The 24,906-nt window shown below is 39.6% G+C and overlaps 1 protein-coding gene across 3 annotated transcripts in view; it reads right to left on the reverse strand.

Moving 5' to 3' along the window:
* Window positions 1-24,906, reverse strand: part of TSPAN5 (tetraspanin 5) — an 82,572-nt gene that overhangs the window by 25,205 nt on the left and 32,461 nt on the right. The gene's annotated exons all lie outside the window — the stretch shown is intronic.

The following is a 24,906-nucleotide window of genomic DNA, read 5'->3' on the forward strand; positions in this document are numbered from 1 at the left end:
GAAGGTGATGAAGAAGGGAGCAACCATCTTTGATTTTGTTACATCCATGTTCTCCATTCCACTAAATAATTTTAAATGCATCATTTCCCTCCAAATCTACAGGGATTCCATACAAAAGCTACACTAATGATCAGTGAAACAAGCAAAACAGGCAGAATAAGCACTCCATCTCCCAACATCATTAGTGCATATTTGGCACAATACAGTATCAATCACATAACATGTTTAAAAAACATTTAGTAGATGTATGAGCACATCTCTAAATGTCCATCTGCCCAACTTGCATATCTGATTTTATAAGTGCCAACTAAAAAGAAAACTATTTTCACTATAGTTTCAGGGCATGCAATAGGAAGGTTGCTCAAACATAAAACTGATTTTCTTTGTCATTTCTCTACACTGCAGTGTACAGACTTATTCTGGCACATAAAGACCCTTTCTCTTAAGATCTGCGTAAACAATGAACAATCCTTGTGATTTCTCTTTCGCAAACAGAAGTGCTTTTCTGTTGAAAAGTGGGAGGAGGCAGGAATATAAACTTTAAAACCTTTTCCAGAAGTGATTTCAACAGTTTCAAACAAAGACTCCTTCCTTACAAGCACTTTTTTTGAGGGGGCAATTTTAGCTTTGTATTACAAAGATATCTGTAACTCATTATCAAGCAAAATACACTTGTTACAATGCCCTGAAGTTCCCAAACACCCCCTGCATTTCTGTAACTTTCTCCTCCAAGTGTGCTGTGCCAGCTACCCAAAGGACCATGCATACTGGGAACAAAACTTTTCCTTTTCAACTTGAAGAGTCATGACTGTAAATTTGAACAATACTAGAAGTCACCATTCTTCAAAGGAAGCTGTTGTAGGCTTGGTTGCATTTTAACAAAAGATAAATAGAATTTTTTCTTAGATAGAAAGCAGGACTGCTGGTCAAGAAAGTCTTATTTCAACAGCCTTAATTATTTATAAAGTACAAGATGTGGGTTTGAGAAAGTCAGTACAGCCTTTTCTAATACACCATACAAAAGCTAAAAAAAGGTCATCTTACCTGTATCAAAACTGCCCTTTTTTTATGGGTATAAAGGTTGCCAAAAGATTGTAATTGTGTAATCTTCCTGACTGCAGTGATTATTTGAAACTTGAGATAAAGCTGTTCAAGTTTCCAAATCTCTCTCAGACAAATGCAGCTTTTTTTGCAGGTTCAGGCTCCTTTCCTTCTTTCTTACACAGCTAAAGGCACACCACAGCTGAAGGAACAGGGCGGGGGGCAGGGGGGAGTTATATATTATAAAAATCCATAAGTTACATTTGGAAGTGGCAAATTGTTATTTGTAAAGAGGCACCAAACATTATATTTTGTGAACAGGTTAGTATTGTTTTGAACAGAACGAGCATGGAAAACTAAAATGGAAGTATTTGATCAGTGCATATGAATGTAACTTTACATTCATACGTATCAGCTGCAGGTCTGGCTAAGCTTCACTGGAATAAATTTATATAAATTTAATCCAGTCACGTGTCCTGATCCTTCAGCAGAACTTGAGACCCAAGGGTAAGATTACCTCATGGGTTGCAAAAGGTGACTTAGAGTAAACTACACAGATCTCAAGCCAGGCTGAGCTCACCCCGGTCACAGACTGGGTGATCAGACTGTACTGTGCTAAACTGAAACACCTAAAAAACAACATTGTCTAGTTTCTGTCAAGAGAACAGTCCTGTTCTCAGTTCTCTGAGTTTCCAAAAGGTTAAGAAATTACATGCTGCTCTGTCCTCTCCATATCCTAACCCAGAAATGCTTTTTTGAGCAGATGAAGAACAATGAGCAAGATCCATTAGGAGACAAAAGATTCAGAATGGAATCATGAACTCTATCACAGGATGCTGTGAAAATCAAAAGCTTAATGGCATGCAGAGAAAAAATAGGTAATTAACAGATGGCCCATAGCTATTGAAATGTGATTCTGATGCAGCTTCTGGCTCAGAAAGTTTTTACACTGACACTCATTGGGAGATTGACATCAGGAAAAGATTGCTGCATGCATGTTTTGTTGGTTAAATGCCTCTTGCCCTGGAGAAACTTTACTTGCTCCACTTGAGACAAAACACAGAGGGAGGCAGACCACTCACCTAAGCCCCTACAGTCACACCCTAGGAAGGGCCCACCTTGGCACAAACACAGCCTGCTATGGGGATAAAGCACACAGGAACCCAGGAACGCTCTCTGTAACCCCACTGGCAGAAAACAGATGTTCATAAGAAGACTTACACCTCTCACCAGGATTAACTTTGGATTTTCTTGACCATTATGAAAGAAACTCCTGCATAGCCTAAAATTATTTGGAAGAAATTCCAGTGAGCAATAAAGAGGTGGAAGTTTACCTCATTATCAACAATTCATTTTACAGAGAAAAAGCCTCAATTCTCCACAGACATCTAATAAGACCATCTGGTCTAACTATAAATGGTCACTGCTGCAGAGCATGCAAAATCTTGATTTCCTTCATTTCTTTCCTTTTTTATATAATAATTTTCAGGAGAATATTAAAACATTTCTCTAGAGCATTAGCCTTACAAAAAAAACAATTGCATAGCAGTATTTTCCCAGCCATAAGTTTTCTATTCACAAACGAAACCCAAATGTTCTTATATTTCTTTTCTATTAAGATTAAATGTATTTAAAAGTAGAAGGTGTAGCAGTACTTGTTAGTGTGCTTGTGAAATTCACATGCTGTTTTCTGAACTGAATTGACCAGCATTTCAAGCCATACATAATTTATTCTCAGTCTTGCCTGCATGGAGGAAAAATATTCTTTTTTTGGTAAGGATGCATCATCACACAGCACAGCACTGCATTTGAAGGCTATTGGGGCAAACACTAACAGGCCAGAAAACCTTTGAGAGGCACTTAATCATAGACTGACCAGCCATTACTAAACATAAGGAATTTTTCACCTCAGCTGACATTCTTAAATAACTTGGCACCAGTTTTCAAGTAAAAGGACGACAGCAGCAGCCAAGCAGTAAGAGGTTAATGTGAGACATGCACAAAGCAGTGTACATTCAAGTGTGGTTACATTAAACACTTGTGAGAGGTGGAAGCCTTGTGCAGGCACCTCATTTCACCTTCCTTGTGACAACACAAACACACCAGCCAAAGCCTGCCAAAGCTGTCAGGGTTCAGAACCAGAGCTTTCAGGCTACAGCTTTTCTGGTTTATTGGGGTGGGGGGGTTTGGGGGGTGTTTTTTAAGTCCTGTATTTTGGCAGTGTGAAAAACTCCCACTTGCCCTTCTTTGAGGAGCCACAAGAATTTTGTGCATGGTGTTAGTTAGCATGGAGACTACCAGGATTCCTACAGGCACTACAGTGTTCCTGTATGCTGTAGGTTATTCACTGAGCAAGGCTTCCTGCTGTGATTCAAGCAGCACAGCACAGAGCAGAAGGTACAGTATTTTACCAACAGCACAGTGGTGATCAGGACAACATGAAGTATAGCAGTTCACATCCTGAAATACAGTCAGGGAAACACACGGTTCCTGAGCTTTGTACATACATAAAGCAGCACTGACAAGTTCCTAACTGAACTCTAAAACCCCAAATGGACAATTTTTCCCAAAGAACTTCCTCTGCAGCAGTCTGTGCTCAGACTCAATCAAAGTTATTTTAGCTGCAATACTCACTGCTTCTCTGAAGTATTTTATGCCAAATAAGTCCTTTTGCTTTTTAAGCCAGGGCAAAAAATGAGCTTAATGTATGTGTCAGTTTTTGTCTGTGTCAAAAAAGGATTTAGTTGTTGGTTTTGTCCCTTGTTTGCTTTTAAGTAGCTCTGACAGAGAAAGAGTACCAAAGTAGAAATCAAAGTTTCACATAGTTTTCTTCTCTCCTTCATGCCACAGATGCGTACTCTGCTTAAAATATGTCACTTAGCATTCTCTCAAGCAGAACAGATAGGACATGCTCTCAACTCTACAGCTTTCACCTGAACCAGTATCACATGGAAGAGAAGTACCATAAGTCTGCTCTTGTTTCTGTTTCCATATGCCCCAGTTTCAATGACTTTTCCATTCTCAACATAAATTGTTAAAGCATTTCATTTTCACGAGGCTAAAAAAGTGTGCTGATGAAAGGAGAGGCAAACTGCCCAAAGCACACCTATACATTTGCACACCTATGCTAATGCTCTCTTCTAAAGCCCCTTTCTTGTTTGCCTTGAGATTAGCAGCAAGAAAACTCCATGTACTACAGTCAGTGAATGAAGGTGCTGATGAAGATGCTGCGTAGGTGACTAATTACCATTTTAGTTCATGGCAACATTCAGACATAGAATACAGGATGTCAAACCTATTTCCATTTTATGTGCAGTCTCTAAAAAACATTATACTATATTTCACAGATAACTGTCTTGGTAAAATCTTTTCCTTCCCAACACAAAACCCACACATGTGGAATTAAAAAAAAAAATTAAAAGATTTCCCAGTTTCCACACATTTTTCTCAGCTAAATCAGAGGCTTGATTGATTTTTATAGAATTATCCAAAGGAGAAAAACAGACCTGAGAACACAGTGAGAAAAGCTGTCTGCTCCATCTTGCAAGGATCCTTTGCATGATGTTTTCTAATGAAAAATTAAGCACACATGACCCCCATTTTCAGAGCAAGACACTATGGCTGTTAATGTATGTTTTGTTTTCACCAGTATGGGGTTTTCCATTTCGTCTGACTAGAAAGCAAGATATATATACTCCCCCCACTGCAGAGTCAATTGCCATCAGTTTCTTACTGTCTTTTCCAGTTCCTGAATTGTAAAAGCAAGACATCTGCTTTCTGTTACTGTTGCTCTACGTATTTATTTTATTGCTCTCTGGTGGTGCAATTGTATGCACTGCCAATCAGCTTGGAGCAAGAGTCCCTTAAGACTAAAGTCCCTCTCCTCTTGTCCACAGAACTTGATATTCTGGAAAACACAAAAAGGAGAATGAATTATGCCCTATTTCCCCTGCTCCGAATTTTGAACAACTCTTCTCAAGCCTAGACAAAATAAATTTAACTCTTTTCAAATGCACACTGAGACTTTTCAAACTCAGGTCCTGATACCTAAAGAAAATACTTAATTTGGAGCAGATTTATTTTAAAGAATAAAAAATTTTAACATACCAGTCACTTTTTAAAATTCCTCAATAAAAGCTTTCGGGAGTTTTAACATTTTTGTTTCTAGCTCATTTCCTAAAACTAGTACCTTTTTTCCCCCATACAAAAATCAAAGACCATTAAGGTAAATACCCATCACTACCACACAGAAACATTCAAAAAGCCTAGAGTTGAAATAACAGGACATCTCCATTCACAGTCACTTTGGTACACTCATCTCACATAGATTCCATTCTTTCTCTTCTTTTTACTCTACTGGAATTTGTTTCACCACACTCTCTCTCTTTGGGCTCTCCTTGAGCCCAAAAGACTTTGCAGAAAGACTGAGAAATCCTGCTGTACACACCTTTCCAAAGATCTCTTCCCTGCCTTTGCTTTTGAACTACAGTAAGTGCTACATGTCCTTCTGCTTTTCCTATCCAGCCTTGTTCTCATCAACACCATCCCATCTCTAGCTCGGTCCTTGCCACTGCAACATCCATGACTGAAGTTGTTTTCTATTTGCAAAACCTTCCAAAAATCATGTAAGTGGTGTTGTAGTAGCATATATAAACAGTAGGGGCTTAAAATACAAACACACGTGGGAGAAAAGTGTAAAATAAAATTAGATAATTGGGAAAAAACCTTAAACCTGAATTTGACATCCTCCTATCATTACACTCATCATTTATCTTAGGCATGTTGACAATGCAGTCTTCTCATTCTGGCATACAAGTTAGGAATAAGAAGAGGTATAAGGGCAAAGAAAGCATTTTTTACTTCAAGCCAGGGTGAAGGGAAAAGGTCTGGAAGCAGAACTGCAAATGGGTCATTTTCCAGGTCTGTTTTGCTGCCCAGGGTTAGCAGCTTCCAGCCCCTGAGGGCAGCTAGGCCTCTTCTGTCTGTCTTCTTCCTGCTGTTGTGCCAATTTTATTCATCCCCAAACCCCCCGACCTGAGCTTCAGACTACTTAGGTGCATCCCCACCATGAGTCTTCACATTGTTTTCCTGAAGCCGCTGTTCCACTAAAATTTTGAAAACTAACACCACACCCACAAAAATCCAGGGAATACATTCAGTCTCATTAGGAAACTGATACACAAGTGCTCACTCATTCCAGTTGCAAGCAGTAAAGTTGTAACATCTACTTCAGACATTTGATACAGCAAACAGAAACAATCTGAGCTAGTCTTTTTCCCTAGTAACAAATGGGCATTTACATTGCCTGCACAATTGATTGAACAGCTGAGAACATCAAGAGTGCAGAGCCAGGAAACACAAACAAGTTGGCTTGTCAACGCAGCAGGATACCCTGAATGCTCAGCATTTCCTTTTGGGAAAGCAGTCTCAGCTCCTAGCTGTGCTTGTAGGCTGCAGAGAGGGAGTCCCAAAATCTTCTATCCCACTACACAAGCTGCCACATCCCAGGCTGTTTCATAGGAGATTCTTTCTCAGAGATTTCATAGGAAAATTCAAATGTCAGAGATTCATTCTCATGTGTTTGCTTTGCAGAGAAGCAAACACGTGGAGGATGAGGGAGGAACGAGAAGACTGAAGCAGTCTGGACAGAGGCAAGTGAACACCACCAGCTTTATAGAAAAACTTGTGGCAAATTTAACTTTGCTCTCTTTCTACTTAAAAAAAGAAAAAAAACAACTAGCACAGAAAAGAGTGAGCATCAAGCAAACGGTGAACACACCCTCAAAATACAAACACACACACAACTTTTCCTAGGAACTTTCTCAACAGCTTTATTGCATCTTCCCTCCACCAAATGCTCATTCCTGGTTCTCTTTCTAGAGTCACCCACAATAAAATGCTCAAAACCATTTGAAAGTTACTGGGACCACATATATGAAGAAATCATAGCTTGAAAAGGTAGGAAGTGAGTCAGTGCAATTTAATAACATGCCAAAAGCCAAGTTCAGGTGTCCAAAATCCTGGCCCTGATATGATGTGCTTGTATAGCTTATCACACTTCTCATCTGAGTCAGAGTTACAAATTCTCTAGTGGCAAATGCCCAAATGTATGGTATATGTTAATGCATGAAATAAATCAACTTACACCGAGTGTGGGGTGATGCAGGAGAGAAGCAGACACCAGAAGGGCTGTGGTGGGTTTATCAAGAGCTGACAGCCTACCAACACTTCACTTTACAAAGGTGTACAGAGGCCAGTAGTACTTTGTCAACATAAACAAAAGGAGAACCTCAAAAGCCAAACCCATGCACAACTTCATTTTTCAGGGAGATGTAGGGGGGGAAAAAAAAGCCAAATGCTAAATAGGCAGGTATCTAAATTATTTTCTAATACTCATGCACAATTGCTATCAGCAATCTGGACACACAAATTACAAGACACATGTTGCATAAATACCAACCAAAATTCTTCATCGCTTGGCATTTTGTAATCATTGCAAGAGAGGGAAATGTCTTGAACAGAGTAGTATTTTTAGCCAATATCACCATTTCCTGAGTGTTACACTAACTGCCCAGAAGTAAAAAATTCAGATTATGTATTAGAATTGGTTCTACGAACCTCTGAGTGCAGCTTCCAGAGACACTCAATGTCTGCTGACCAGAACTTTGAGAAACTCTTTTCCAGAAGTTAATTCAGCTCTGCATTTTGTCTTGCAGTGTTGCTTCCTACTAATTCTAGAGGCTACTGTACATAGATTAAATAAGTCTATTCACCAAATTAAGCTATGTTTTTAATTATGTTGACATTAACCCACGCTTTAGTACCTATATTTATACTATATCTTTCCAATTTCCAATAAAAGTAAAATATGCAGAGATTGACATCAATTTGTCCTTTCTGCAATAGCACACTTCACAAGGGCAAAGTAAACAAAACTGTGATTTTAATTTCTTTTCAAACACAAGCGACATGGAACAAATCGGAGGCAACAAATGGTCACAGTGCTGTTTACCTGAGGGGTTTGTTCCCAGGCAAATGTTCCACACTTTGGCAGTAGAAAAAAGAAAAAAAAAAAAAAAAAGGCAGCTATAAACCAGCTGCTTGTATAAATGAAACAGATTGCTGACCCTTTGTCTGGTTTGCAGACAACACCAAAAGCATCTCTATTGTTTGTCATTCTCAAACGAGGTGCTGGGGGCTTGACTAAACAAGCAGACAAAATCCTCTTCACTTCTGTTAAGATTCCCCTTCTGTTAAGATTCCCCTGTTAAACAGCCTGGGGTGGCCTTGCTGCTGACACCTTGGCTGGACTCGTGCTGAAGATACAAATACAATGCTATCACTGCAATTTAATTTGAGGGTTAAACTTGCTTTAAGAATAAATGCATTGAAAAAACAGAACTACACTGGAAGATTTCCAGTTCCCTATGACAGAGCCTACTCTTCTCATATAATTTCAGCTTAGCCAACAGTATGAGCAATATCACCTACATCATATAAAACACTCATCTGCTTGCAAGTCCAAACTTTTATTCCCAATTTTATTGCCACTTTGAACTACATTATTTCTATAAACTATAGTTCCTGATGAATCCACCAGCTTACCTACTGTTTGCACAAACCTTCTCTGCTTTGCACAAACACTAACAGTTGATTGCTCCACCGACACCTAGCAGTAAAACAAGGACTAGAAAACGTCTTTAAGGGATCTGGAAATGTAATTGCAGTACATGCAGATGGCTCCCTAAGAGAAAAGCTATAAAAAGCAAGTGACTAAGACCCTTGTGCTGCAAAGCTGTGCTCTTGCAGTCAGTCTTTGCATACCACTTTTTCAAAACAACATCCCAACAAAAAAATCCCCAACAACTGTGCACAAAAGACTGGATTTGGTTTGACTTCATGCACTCACCCATCACTCCAACTTAATCCAGCAACTGCTACTCCTCGTAGGAAAAGTTTCTTTCTTTCTTTCTTTCTGCTCAGCCCCAGAAGGGTTTCAAGGCACCAAGTACATGAGCAACACAAACCAGTTATTTAACTATAGAAATATGAATACTAGGTAAGTTTCCATGCCCAGCTGGACATTGTTATAAAAGTGAATAAAAGAAAGCATTTATTTTTTACTGTTGAGTGCCAGCAGTAAAACTCATTTTAAAACTTCAGCTGTTTCCCATGGAACAGTCACCCTGCACAGGATCTCAGAAGGGACATCCGCAATATCCACACTCTCAACTCCAGCCTTCCAAGCAAAACCCAGTACACTTGGCTTGATCAGTTGGAAGATAACAAGACTTTCTAGAGCACTGCCTTCAAGAATCCCACAGAATCCTGTTGGAATAGCAGTGTGTTAGGGCAAGCAGACCTCTGTCAGACTGAGGGGCTCAGAAAGCCTCCTGACCACTCCTGATAGAAGACTTCTCAGCACTAATAAAACAGGCAAGGATAGAAAGAGATCAAGAAATGTATGTTTTAACAAACCTGGGATAGAAACCAAGGCAAAAGCACCAGCCACGACATTTCCTCAACTTTACTTAAAAGGCTTCATGTTCTAAAGAAGTACAGCTCCACACTACAGATAATCCTATGTATTAGCTAACAGATAATTCTAATAATGCATTTATACAGCAAAGAAGGTGTATCCCAGCTGAGAACGGGGAAAATTAATTCCTGCTAAAAACACCAATGTCAAGAGGGTACCCTGGTAGAGGAAGGGTAAAAACTTGAGCATAAAGGAGAACATTCGCTGCATCCAACTGCCAAACCAATCTTGACAGCTCTCCGCCTACAATGTAACTTTAATCCATGCTAGAAAAGAAACATTTTGCAACACAAAAGGGCAGGCACAACACTACATAAAAAAACAACTTATTTCCCTTATCTGAAAAATAATGCTTAAGTTTCACCCAAAGTTAATAGCATCAGAATTTCACTTTTCAGCCGCTAATTGACAAACACAAGCAACAGGAAAGGATCCAACTTGAAAGGTATGTTTTCCCAGAAAAGCATTTGGAAAGGAAACCACTCTTAAGACAGCTTCTCCTGCTTTTCAGCCTTGCTTTTGTTTTAGAGCAAGTATATTTGGAAGCTGATTCTAAATTTGAGAAGTAAATGCAAACAGAACAAAAAGTTCAACTGAGCATGAAAAAGCAGTATCAAACACATTTTTCCTGTTTTTCAATAATTCCATTTACTGATCCTCTTTGAAGCAACTGAAACTATTTGTATATTGACAAACATGCCCAGGAAAGTCCAGAATGCTCTGCCTGCCCTCTCTTCCATTTCAAAACACTTCAGCCTGGAAAATTTCCCCATTAACCTATGCTGTTGTTCATCCACTACAAGGACATGAGAAACCTTGCAAAGCATGAATTGTTTTCCTTTAACTGTATTTGCATACATTTAGATATTTCTTTATCTGAGCTGAAACATCAGGAAACACAAAGACACCTTAAATCTGGTCCTTCCCTACTGCACAAACACTGCAATTAACCCTGCACTGGGCTACCCAGAGACAGGGTAAGAGAAGAGGTCTTCAACAACACACAGCTGTAACCACGACTGTGGAGCTATCAGCAAGAATCCTTTCCAGCTACTCATGTCCTTTCCCTCACATGGTGAAGAAAGGTGACCACAAACAAATTGGAACAGCAGGAGGGCTGAACATGTGGGACATAGAGATGGAATGAAATCTAACAATCTAAACACAGTGTCATATACTTAAAGACTAAGACAATAACTGCTATAAGCTGAAAATTTATTCACTGGAAACACAACAGAAGACAGCCTTGGAATTGCATGCATCAATCTGTGAGCTAGCAAGTTGATGGAATACAGAAAGAGAAAATACTTGACATTTAACACAACATTCTCAGAAAGAATGTAGCTGCTTTCTAAAGGTTTCCCTCACTTCCACCATCTCTGCAAAAGTGTAAAATGGTGAACACCACCAGTACAGCTGTAGCATAAATGTTTGTGGGCTCTTCTTTCAAGTGTCCCATTGCAACTGGCAGTGTCCAGCTGTAGGAGTTAAAGCACATGGGCTACAACTCCCATAGGAGTCTCCACCAACACTCACCAATTAAACTGGGTTCTCAGGATTTTTGTAAATGGAGCTATAACACTTTGTATGTGGCTGGGCATGTCAGCATAAAACTGCACCGTCATTAACTACACCTCAACCTAAACAAAGCTAGGAAGACAAGGCAGCCCAGAGAGTGTAGACTTAAATGCAAACACACAAACAGAAGCATACAAGATTACGGCCCCTAACTCCTTAGACTGACAAGGGTTTTTTATTAAGGAACACGTTTTCAACATCTCCATCTATGACTGCTGAACTCTTGGTCTCCCTAGTAAATCACCAGGCTTCTGTCACACAAACAGCAAGTGAGAGGGTTTTCTAGGATCAGGCCCGTAATTGCTTTGCTCCCAAGTCACTCATGATTAGCCCCTTCCTTCCCCTGAAAGCACAACACACTGTTTCCAGCGTGGGGTGGGGTTCCTCAGTCCGTCCCATTTAGATGTGTCTGCATAAAATCACCACCTAATTCCATGACATTTGGTACAGCTGACCCCTATTCACACGGCAGGCATGAAAGGAGCCCAGTGTAGTGGAACTGCGTTCCCGGCACGGCCGCGCTCCTCTGGCTGCCCTCACATGACCTCTGCTTGGTTTCTGTCACTGCCAAATGGGCAGAGCACACACAAGTGCAGGGTGGCGTGTCACATCCTCTCTCTCGACGCACCAAATCGAGCAATTAGTCTCTACAGCAGGCACCCTCAGGGCATTGAAAAGAGCGAGCAAGGGGAACAGAGTGCGTGAAGACAGAGAGACACCACGGATTGCTTTTTGTCTCTCCTCCACTTAATCCGGTAATTAGCACTACAGCTTTTGCCTCCGGCAGAGCAGAAGGAAAAATCCTCTATGAGTTGAAATGATATGTCCCAAATTAAGCAATGGGGTTGCCGCCCTGCCTGCCATTACAGTCAATATATATGATTTTTATGTAGCAATGCAGGACAACAAATCCATCCATCGTTTTCTACGCTGTCAGTCTGGTCTATCACCAACTTGGTGGAGCTCCTACTCCTGCCTCTCCTACACAATTCCTACAAGATACGGATGTTTGAGGCTGTGCTACAGGAACTTACCAGCCCCAATTTGTAACATGTACAAGCCCCTGCACTCTCAACCAACATAATCACATTTCTGCACAAACAAAGAGCTTCTAGTCAGCCATGAGAGCTTGTGGAGGCTGGAGCTGCGAAAGAAGCAGCAGAAGGAGAAAGCCCACACTCCACAGCGTTCCAGTGACTAAGAGAGATTAGATTTGGCTGCTGGCTGAGCTGTCTGTCCCCATAAGACACTGCATCTATTATCTAAGGGCATGAAACACAACTAATTTTTTTATTTAATGTTTGAAAAAATTACACTGTTTTAGTTCTCCAGGCAAAAGATGCACAACAACCAGGATATACAAACATACCAAATTGTGGCACAATTCCCTCTATTTCCCTTTTGACTTTAACAGTAGCCAAGAACTACTAGAAGCTTTTGAAAATTCTCTCCATAATAATTGCTAATATCCACAGTGCCTGACTTAAGAGAAACAATTTATTACAATTACCTTGTTAAAACTGAGAAATGGACCAAAAAAGCATAATGGGAAACCGGTAAACTTTCCTTAATTCTGTTGACATTAATTCACATCACAGAATTGGAAGGCTAAAAACAGTACCACTCTCTTTGAAGCCACCTGCTCCATCTCCTCTTAAAATGTATTTTTATTTTAGAAAGAAAAAGTTTAATGAATGTCCACCTGCTTTACCAGATTTTCTGTTCCTAAAATCGCATGCAATCAGTGTTACTAATGAAATTGATTAACCTCTTCATTTGAGAATAGCTACCTGTATTTTTCTATTCTCCCACAGTTGTTTTTTTTAAATGGTTATCCCTCTTGAAAAATTAGGGCATCTTATAGATCACAGATTCCCTGGAGAAGACAAAATAAAGAGGTTTCACAAATACAGATTCTGTTCTTTTCATCAATTGAAGGATTCCCTCAATTCTCGGTTCCCAGCAAATATTAAATAACTTAATCCAGTTTGAGTCCCAATATTCATACATGCTTATAAAACACATCAATTTCTTTCTCAACAGATCTCACTAATCAGTGTAACACAAACAGATCCTTCCTATTTCTGCCACAAAATCAACAATAAATGGGAGCACAACCAACGACCCTAAGCTGCCTGATACTGTGTCCTATGCGCAAGAGACTTCTTTGGCTACTTCCCATATGTTTCTATGCGGCCTTCCCATAAGACAGGAGTGAAAAGCCTGGAGGTTTGCACCAAAGTAAGGAGACAGCTACTCTGTGGATCAACCTCCACTGACAGAAGCAGTGCAATTAAGAGCTCAGCTTAAGCCTGACTTATACTTTCTACTTAATTCACTCTTCCAAATCCCTGTCACTGAGGGCTTTCTGAGGAATGCAGCCACCCCAGGACTGCAGGTGCACACGGGGAAGGCAGTAAGACAGCTGATAAAATCACCCCAAACACATGTATGTGTATACTGGCCCCATGCAAGCATTTAGAGCTATGGAAAAAAGATCTCTGCCACCATGCACGGTCTTCCAGGGCAATGAGAGATACTAGTAAATGCAAAACCAGAACTTTGATACATTCATATAATAATAAAATTTTTCATATTGATCAGAATATTTTTTCTGGCTTTAAAAGACAAAATATGATCAGACACTAACAAAAATACTACCTGGATCTCAGACTCTTCTACCCTTCCCATTTTTTCCTTTCTTTTCTTTAGAGTGTGTGGCTCTGAGTCCTTCCTAATAATTGTTCTGCAGTTAATCTTACAAACTGAGATTTTTATTCCTGTGTTCAATGATGCTGAAAATTGCCCATGTGAAGAAATCCTCTTGGAATTACACCAAAACTCCTGCTATTCTCAGCACGTACAATACACAGTATGCTGAGCTGCATGGTAAGCATCAAGGTAAGTCTTCATTTGCAAAAAACCTCACTTCATAATGAAAATTAACATACCACCCTGCCACAGCTTACAAAACAAAACTGAAAATCTAATAAAGAAACCCTGAAAAATACAATATCTGTCTGTAAAAGCTGTGGAGGTGAGCTGTGCTCAATGATCTGCCCGGGGTCTTGCGCAACATCTGCCAGTCCCAAAGCAGTATCTTGGCTGTGCTTCATTTTCAGAGATGTGCACTTCAGTAGTCTGAGTAGTAATCAATGCAGCACAGTCCACCTCATTATTTAGACTTTTTTTTAATGTATCCTTACATGAAAACTTTCACTTTAGATTTTTTTAACCTGAATGTGCGCCTTAGAAACTTCTTTGATTCACTGTAAAAAGATAACAATCCAGTAACATTGAGATCTTATCAAAGGTGATATACTCTAACCAGTAGTCCTTCATCTATCCCTGCTATGCCTTCACAAAAAGGCACTGAGAAACACCTTCTAACTAAAATGTATCATTTTTATCAGTCAAATTGCAGGCAGACATCTATTTTTAATACTTTTGCACAAGGCCATTGCTACTGATTTTGCATAGGAAAAAAACTCCCTATGGAAGTAAAATTTCTTTCACCCTGAGAGTTGTCATCACCTGTATTCTTCTACTGCAAAAGATCCGCCAAAAAAATGTTTACACAGAAAAAATCTCATGTCCCCATCACCTTTCCATCTACCCAAGAGCAAGAGCTTTGCTAGAAGCATGTGTATGAACAGCAGTTTTTACACAAGACATCTGATCTACTTTTCAGGGAGTCCTCTTTGAACAAGCCATGTGTCCTGCAGCACAGATAAATGCATTTCCATTGAGCTTTCCTACCAATTGTTCAATTCCATTCCACAAAAGCAAAGCTGCAACTTGGACAATAAATAGGGTCAAGAAGTGTTTATTCAGTTAGGAAGGGGAATTCTCCACTCAGATATTACTGAGTGAATATTATATATTCTTACATCAGATTACAAAAAATAGGGCACACTTCAGTGAAATTGTACAGTATGTTTTTTAAAAATCAAAGAGTGATTGGGAGTAATAGATTGAGATTGATACCATTGTATCAGAGATAAAGAAAAAAGAAACCAGCCCCAAGTTAGGGCAGTGACCTCTTTTACCATATTTTAGAAGTCATAGAAAAGCACCCAGCGAGTGCAGTATTTCTCCTCAGAAATCTAACACCTAATATTTAATATATATTTCATTCTATACCATAGTTTTTATTCTATCACTAAAATTGGTAACTCTGACAAGCCTTTTTACAAAGTTTCAATTAAGATTCTGATAAAACTTATATGCAAGACAAAACCACTAAGACAGAGAGTACAGCATCTAATTGATATGTTTGGCTGAATAAAGAACTAAAAGCAAGCCCCTTTTTTGCAGTCCCATGTTCAATTTAACATTTAGAATGTTTTATGCAATATCCAATAGCTTTATCTATTTGTTTTAATTTGTAATGCTTTTCATTATTAAAATTTGATCTGTCTACCAAATTCAACTACCTGGGCATTAGGGCAATTAACTGTAAATGTATTTCCTTCCAAACTAAGAGCAATACAGGCAGTGGAACTGCAGCAAGTCTAAACAATATAAGAAGAATGAACTTTCAGCTATTATCAATCTCTTGTGTACATCCTCAGTAAGAGAATTTATTTAGCACAAAGGAGCATGGTCAGTTCTGTTGTGTTTATTCACTTTACATGGTCAATTACAGGCATCCAGGACTAAGACTGCAGCTTGTTTTTGAGAACTGTTTTTCTCAAACACTATTTTCAATTTGCACTGTGGTATGAAACACAGAAAAGGGCAACTGTATAAGGACAAGAGATTGCAGTGGAAATTGCAGAGGAGCTAAAGTAACTGTGGCCATCTGTACTTGCATTCTGCACCAAAGCCACTGCACTTCACACAGAACCCAGGAGCTCCTTCCAGCTCTTGTGTGCTTATCACAGCCTACCTTGGGCCCAGAGCACTGGGCAGGGATGACCACACAGCTGTTTCTAGAGAAGGGCTCTGAAATGTCTCTGGGTTAGCTCCTGCCCCTTTAACTGGGAGAGGGCTGACAAGCAAAATTCATTTTGTCTTGGTGTATAGAAGAAGATTCTCTGTTTTCTGTTGAAGACCTGAGAGCTACAAACTGAGAGCTAATCAGTTTTACACATGCAAAGACACATGGAGTTAAACGGGAACTTCTGTACAGTGCTTATACTGTACATAAAAAAAGCATGAGTTTACCACAAACAAATGCCTAAAACTACACCCCTACTGCTTAAATCCTCATCATGCCAAAGGAACTTGAAATAACTTTGGAAGACAAAATCACCAAAAAGAGGATTACAACACAACCTATGCAAACTGTTGCATGCTTAGCAAAATTGAACATGAGCAGCAGTGCAATGTTACAGTTGCTGATAAAAAGCCTTGGGCCTGAACTACAAGGCACTACTTTTTACTTTTCACTAACCTTACAATTAAAATGACTTCAAAAACATATATGGACCATTCTTCTTTTTTAGCAGTAGTAACTAGAATGGGGACCTTTTATTAGCAATTCCTAAGGTCATGAACTTGTATTTACATACCAGACTGTTTGCCATGTAGTGTCAATAATCTGCTGATTAAAGGCCTCCCAAGTCCCACAGACACGATAGACCATGACAGCTTAATGACCTGCTTATTATAATCTGGTATAAGATACTTCTAGAAATTAACATTTTCTCATTCCAAACTAGTCCTGGAAGACGTTTAGAATGAAGTTTAGAAACCAGAGTGAGAGACCTGAAGCTATAAATCAGACAATGAACTGAAAGAAGAGATGACAGCACCACCACCAGAGTTAATGAGCAGCTTGACCTGCAGCACACATGTTACAAGTTGATTATCAGGAGTGCCTGGGAAGTGGCTGCCCACAGTGAGCAGGGGCTGACCCAGCCATGAGACAGCAGCCACAGCACCCGAGTTCTCACCATGGATTTGCCACTGACCTGCAGCAAGACCCTACACAGGTCACGTCCCTTCTATTGCCTCAGTTTTCCCTATCATCTTTTGTCTTGTCCAAATAGATTAAATTCTTCAGGACAACGCCTGTCTCAAAGCTGGCCATTGAGCACAATGCTATCCCTGTTGGAGAAGCAAAAAGCCCCAGTAGTTTCTCAGGCTCAGGGAGGGTAAAGTGTTGATGAAACATTGGTTTCTCATTGTTCAATTAAATGAGACTGAATCTGGGGGATTGTGACAGATTATTGCTGGTTCACTTCCACTTTAACATACTGAACACACAAAGAACACAGCATGTGAAAAAGCATTTAGCAAAGGTTTCATTTTAGCAACACTGCCAACACTCACTGGTTTTGGCCATACACTATTACAGTGGGTTACAAATCCACTATTTGATAGATTTAAAGTCTAAAGAAAGGGAAGGGAGGGAAAAGGGAGATAAATGTAGGTTTAAAGGAATGGCTCTATGGACATTTGATAAAAATATCTAGGAAAACCCCAGAAGAGACAAAACAGAAATGCAGAGACCCATTTTTTCTAGTGGCCTGTCCTGAATGCCAGTAGAAAAGAAATGTAAGAGCAGCTTTATCAATCATTCAGAAAGTTCTGACAAACTTTCATCAGCACCAGGATATTAAAGGCCGTTTTGGTACCATTTAGTCACAGCAGGCAGTTATATTTTAAAAGATGCAATTACCTTGTGTGACAAAGCCAAACACTTTTTTTTTCCATTTAAAGCCTGAGAGTCAAAGAAGGAAGAAAAGAAAAATAAAGCAAAGAACATAAAAAGCAGGATAGAGGCAGTTCATGCAACTTGTGCTGTCTACTCCATTTTCTCCTTGCCTATCCTAATTAAAGTGCATTTGGGATCAACATAATTAAGTCTAATAATGCCACAGAGGATACGAAGAGAGCAAGGGCACTAAGCTTGTTTGCTACAAGCTGCATGTCCTTGCCCTTGCCAGAATAATATGAAGTGCTGACCAGATTGAAACCTGTCCCTTGTGATATTTTTTGCCACTCCAGGACATCACAAATACAATTCAGAAAACACCAAGCTGGTAGTGGCAAAAATCACAGATGGACCCCAGGCAAGTCAATGAAAAGATACTAACAAAAACACGAAAACAGACAAAAAGGAAACCAAAACTGTGGTAACATTTCTCTCTGTGGCAGTACTAGCTACCTGCTATTTTGTCTGTTCTAAAATTCCTCATCTGTTCTGCGTATCCACCCAGTTCTCAGAAGAGGAGAAATTCCCCTGTGAAATGAGGCAGATTTCTTCCATTTCATTTGCACTGCAGATTGCATTCATTGCATTAGATTATTTTAAAAACAAACAGAAACCCTAAGAAACAAGAACAGAAACTTGTTCCAACATGCCTGTAGGCAACAACCATCTTTAATCAGCTCCTCCAGAGAAACAAAAGAAACCAAACCACATAATAGCTGTCCCATGCGCTGAAATATGACATAAGTTTACTGTTCAGTGACAAAATGTTCATTCTTTAATGTTCCCTGACCATGTTATTAGCAATGAAGACTGCAAAACAGATCTATCTAGTTTTCCATATGAATTACCAACTTTAAGTGACTACTACTAATTTAATGTAACTTGAACTTAATACTAGCTATGTGGTCCCAAGGTGTTTAAAGGATATTTTCAAATTAGATTGTTGAAGGCTGAGTTGCTTTTGCTTTTGTTTGTTTGTTTGTTTTTGTTTATTTTTTTGGTTTTGCTTATTTTTTTGCTGGGATAGGTTTTTTTGTTTGATTGAGTAAGAAAAAATGTAAATTACACTTACAAGTAGAAGGATTTCTAGGAGATTCATGTTTTCATCAACCAAAATGTTGACTCTGTTCATTCAAAGACTTGTATTTCTTCCCACAGACTGTCAGCAATGACAAGACAAACTAAACTGTACATCAAAACTGGCAGAGTAGTCAAAGCGAGTGAGCGGCGCTCAGTTGGCGGCTGAGGTTAAACCACAACAGCGTATCAGAGACATGAAATAACACAGAATTCTTAACAGCTTGGAAGCTTCACAAGGTAGCATCTCCTTAAATCATAGAACCAGTTCAAGTGTTTTACCACACTCTTGCACAAGTTCTTTACAAAAGTTCTTTTGTGTTCTTCCTCACATCTAATTCAAACCGACTCCCCTCAGTTTGAAAATGTTACCCTTTGTTCTATCACAACAGGACCTCCTAAAATGTTTGTTCCTCTAGGCCCTCCTTAGGTACTGGAGGGTGCTGGAAGTTCTCCCCAGAGTCTGCCCCTTCCCCAGGCTGAGCAGTCCCAGTTCTCAGACTGTACAGCAGCTCCATTCCTCTGCTCCACATCCATGGCCTCCTCTGGACTCACTCCAACAGTTTTGTGTCCTTCCTGTGCTGAGCAACCCAGACCTGGATGCAGTACTCCAGGCAGAGTCTCATGAGAGCATCCTTTAAAATATTTTTAGGAATCAGTGGGAAAAGGATTTTAAGCTGCTGTTGCTGCTTTACAGTTGACAGAATGAAAACACAGGCTCCTGATGACCAGCTTTGTCATGTTTGCCATGTACCAAGACAAACTTCTGCCAAGCCTGGCTCTGCTTGGAAAAGCAACCGAGTAACCATTAACTCAGATATTTACTAATCTCCAAAATTAATAATGACTCTGAAGCAAATCAAATAATGAATGGAAGTTTCTTTTCCTCCATTCAGAGAAGGATAAACAACTACAAAAACAAAAAAATAGGCTGGCAATTGTCTCTGTATTTATTCCTTAGAAAATAAAACTGACAAATGGTGTCCCTGCCCATGGCAGAGCTGTGGAACTAGATGATTTAAGGTCCCTTCCAACACAAACCATTCTGTGATTCTATGTTGGGAAGACTATTATTATTTCATGCCTCAAGATTGTACTTCCCCCTGTGCACTTCAAGTGCTCTTAATGACACCCACTGCAATTTAGATCAAAAATGTTTCCCAGGGGACACTGACACTGCATTTAGATCAAAAATGTTTCCCAGGGGACACTGACACAGCAGCTATGCATTGTGCTGTTGAATTTATTTTGATTAATGTTAATGTACAAAGTAAAAACCCTATTTTAACAGCAATATCCACCCACAAGTTCCCTGGTACCTGTTCTGGGCCCCATTACCTTCAACAAGACTAACTAGTCTTGAGCATTTTGAAGGAATTTGAATTAAAAGGCTCTTATTATCAAGTTTGGGTAAATAGTCCTAGTGAGTCTACAAGGACAAGACAGAGAGAATGAGGAGAATAAGCTGAGTAAGCAAATCATTACCAATATCTCCCCACCAAAATGGAAAGACATGACAAGTAATTTCCAGGTACCTGTCCTCTATCATTCAATATTTTTCTTACCAACAGGATAAAAGAAAACAGCACATTTAATAGGTCTTCCTATAGCAGTCAGAATGAGACCTCATGTTTATTTTAACCAAGTCCAGAGATCTAGGCAGAATGAAACATCCATTCAGCAGAGGCAACACACAAGGAGCTACTCGAAAGCTGACACAACCAAGTGCAGAAGTGCAGTGCAGAGAGCAGCGTGTGGCAGCTCCTCACAGAAAAGGATCTAATACAGGATTATTCCAATGGCTGATGCTTGTTAAGACTCTCAATGCAAGTAAATTCTGCCCAGACTTCAAGATCCCAGCTATATATACACATATAGCATGTAGACTTCTCAGCATGATCCCCCACTTCCCATCCTTTTCCTCTCTCCAACAGCAACACCAAAGCACTGCTGTAATTCCCACAATAACTATGTGCTTCTCTGGCAAATCCAGTCACACATTACTTCCTTATTTAGTAGGCATCATTTAAAAAATTAAATATTAAAAATAATAAGTGTTCTAAAGAGCTAAGGTAAATTCTAAGTTGAGTCAACAAGAAAAAGCCATTACACAAAAACCTCTACTCCATATAGGAGCTCAAAATTGAAGCCATATATCCTGCAAAATACAGACAGTAATCCTTATGTTCTATTTAGTCCCTGTAAAGCTTAGCTGGATATTACATCTAGTTTTAGGCACTTAACTTTTATAAAGACATAGATTGCTTATAGTACCTAAGAAAGCAAAGAAGTAACTGTTTGCCTAAAAAACCCCAACAGGCTTAGAATCTTTATTTACAACACAAATGACAACAAGCTGGTAATAGACTCTAACCACTGCATAGAGAAAAAGGAATAACCTGTACTCTGTTCACAACAGAGAAGTATTAGCAATGGGCTAATATTTAATCAAAGATGAGTCAAATGAGATATCAAGTAAAGCTCTAATAGGAGGACAGTACAAGACATCAGCTTCTCTGGTAAGTCCCTGTTCTACTGCCTTCTTGAGCCAAAAACATTGAATACTTGAGCCTTCCCTGTATGATCCATTATTAAGCTGTCTCCCGATTCAACAACACACTTGTCTTTTCAAAGAACTTTCTTTTGCTACTGGGATACCGGGAGAGGCCCTTCGTAGCAATTTGTAATGTCCCAAGACAGTCCCCTGAACTGCAAGCAGGCTTTGGCCTGCTGGCTGGCACCCCTGGTGCACAAGGATGTCTGCACACACCCCCTGCCTGTCTTTGCCCATTTTCTTCTATTCTATGTTCTTTTTTTCACATTTGAATTCATTAAAACTCCTTGCTTAGCTCAACATGCCGCCTTCTGACATTCTTGGCACTCTGCACATTGGGATGTTCTCAACCTCTCAATAAACTTTCCTTTAAGACCTCAATCAAAACAAACTATTAGCAGTTTTCTGTTGTCAAGTATCATTAAGAGAAGCTGATTTGGCTTCAAATCTATTTTTTCATCTGAGATTCAAGAAACAGGTTACAAGGTTGTGTTAAATTTCCAGAAAGTCAAATACTGCAAAAACAAGAAAAACTTGTAAAAGTAAGATGTAACTAAAGCTAGTACAGACTAACCTACAAGCTCTCATTGTAATTATGCTGCCATGTCCCACGCCTTCAATGAATACATTCTTTGCTTTTGAGCTGAAAGCTTTTACTTCTAGGACAAGAACATGTTGAATGTACTGAAAGGTTTTGTGAGTGAAACAAAAATTGCAAACTGAAGAGACTAATGTAGACTCCAGATCTGGCAGTACACACTAAGGATAATAATCCTCTATACCTCAAAACTCAGTGCTATTGTTTAAAGTGGTATATTACAGGTCACTATAAAAGGCTTCATACATGCTGCAAATGATCACTTGGAGCAATCTGACAATCCTACCTTTCTTTATCCCTAGGTTGGAAAGGGAGCTAATTCACTCCTCCAAACTAGCATCTCACTGAGCATGTAAGTGCCTCTGTCCTCCAACTGTGACAGACAATACACCCACTTCAGAATCATGGGCAGGAAAGGCCTAAAATAGTCAAATGGAGTTTCATGGTGCATAAATCACATACAAACTAACTGCTGCTCAGATGCTTTTTCTCATGAACCTTGTACCTTCCACACAATACCATGGTCTAGAAGAGATAAAATGTTAGTGCAGTTTGCCTTACAGCAGCACAGATTTTTTGTTTTGTTTTGTTTTTTAAGATCTGACTTCTACTGCTAAAAAGAGGCAAAGAAGCTTCACCAATTGGAGAAATCTGAGAGAATATTCTATGGCAAAATGCTGGCAACTGTCACATTCATCATCATAATATGAACATCAAATTCTAACTCTCTTTAGCCATTCCCCCCAAAAGAATAAACTGAATATAGTCATTTTTAATGAATATAGTCATTTTTTACATACAAAACACCAGTATTAGCAATGAAATTTATTTGCAGCATTTTGCTGCTTTATCCCCTAAACCCCTTCTTTTGCATGCAGTCCCCATTTCCATCAGCATGCTGGTTTTGCTGGGATGGAGTTAATTGTCTTCACAGTAGTTGGTAGGGACTATATTTTGGATTTGTGCTGGAAACAGTGTGGATAACACAGCAATGTTTTCATTCCTACTGAGCAGCACTTGCACAGTCAAGGCCTATTCTACTTCTCATCCTGCCCAACCAGCATGGGTTGTGCACACGGAGTTGGGAGAGGAAATAGCTGGGACAGCTGACCCTGACTTGCCCAAGGGATATGCCACACCAAATGACATGTTCAGTATAATGCAAATACACAATGTGAAAGAATATTTTTAAAGTTTTAAAGCAAAAACCATATTAGACCTGGAAAATAAGACATTTAACTGTCCTGCAAGGGTCTTAACAACATCCAGACCGAGAAATCACTGGATTTCTCAGATGGATAATCATGAAAGTTAACACCACGGAGTAATCAAGATTCTAGCCACTTGGAAGTTTAAGACAAATACAAGACAATGTCTGCTAAAGACACGGTCTTGTTTAATTTCTTGATTTGTCTGAGCCATGGGCTGAATCCGATCTGAATATCTTCTGAAGACAGAGAGATGAATTAACCACATTACCAGCCAAACAAACAAGTCCATATTGAAACAAGAAACTTAGGAGAATGCTTCCCCCTAAAAATAAATAAAAGCAAAAAATTAAGACACTTTCTTGCTTATATTTTAATAAATTTGTATTTCTTTATTTATAGATTCTCAGGAAGTTGGTTGACCTTAGAAAGGGAGATTTTCTTAATTTATTATTATTGGAACTAATTCAATTTGGTAACATAGAAAGGTTAGCAAAGAGCCTCTTTCCCCCCCCACCCCAAAACTCCCAAATATTTCCCCCATCTGTGCTTTCACAGATGAATGCCCAGTTTCCAGGATCCTTGCCTGGATACAGCCCCAGCAAGCAGAAGCCTCTGCTCAGCTTCCAGGTCACTGCTGGAGGATATTTGTTTAGGGCTGACACGACTGTAAAACAGCATGACAGTAAGTAGCACTGTGCATAGGGCACATAAGGCACACTCATTTCCACAGCAATGACCTGGCTGACACAAGTAGCCTCTACTGCTTTGCAGTCCTGCACTGCTCTTGCTATGAGGAACTTCTAGTAACTTGCTCAAGTAGAATTGTCAAGGGCCAGACTTGCATCTACCACTGAGAATAAAGTGTGATGTCCCAAAGGAAATCCCTGCTAGTACTTCTCCAGCTAAGAAATTGTAGTGGCATTTACTGAAGTACTTCTGCTGCTGTATTTCCTATAATTACTTCTTCAAACCCTCATCTGTTTTGATTGCTAAAAGTCCATGGCTAGCAAGGAAGCTAGCAAGGCTTCCTTTTCGGAAAGCAGGGACATAGCTTCACACAAAGAGGCCTTTAAATAAGAAGCACATTTCACAGACAAACTGGCCAGTGCTCAATCTATGCTTCTACTTTTGGCTGGCATTATTTAAAATGTTGTGTTAGCAGAATTCTGTCCATCCTAAGTTTAACATCTCCCTACCCTTGGCCAGCCTACTTAGCATGACCTGTATCTGAATCCCTGCCCTGCACACTACCTTTGCCAGAAAAAGCAGAAATCAGCACAAACATGATACAGGCAATGAGCTAGAAAAGAACTTTTCTCTGTCCCTTCCCCCAAGATGATGCCAGTGGAGTGACCTGTGGCTTACAAGGAGTTGGCAAATTGCCCTTTAGATACAGAAAGCAGATGGGTTATGAGCTACTGGATACTGAAAGGCTTAGACTTAGAGAGGTAAGAAAGGACATTGTTTGTTAAACCCATTCCTTAAAATCCTCATCAAAAGGCAACTGTCCTGTGCTAGCAGGTAGTTCATCTTGATGTCAGATCAATCAGGGCCACTGGTGCTCCAAAGGCTGTTATGCTGATGCCTCAGAAGTAGTTGCCCAGCTCATACCCATTTCTAACAACTTTTTTCCAGCAATCTGCA

The sequence above is a fragment of the Agelaius tricolor genome, unplaced genomic scaffold, assembly GCF_023055355.1.
Source record: "Agelaius tricolor isolate 1412-34295 unplaced genomic scaffold, bAgeTri1.0.p SCAF_8, whole genome shotgun sequence".
Taxonomy (NCBI): domain Eukaryota; kingdom Metazoa; phylum Chordata; class Aves; order Passeriformes; family Icteridae; genus Agelaius; species Agelaius tricolor.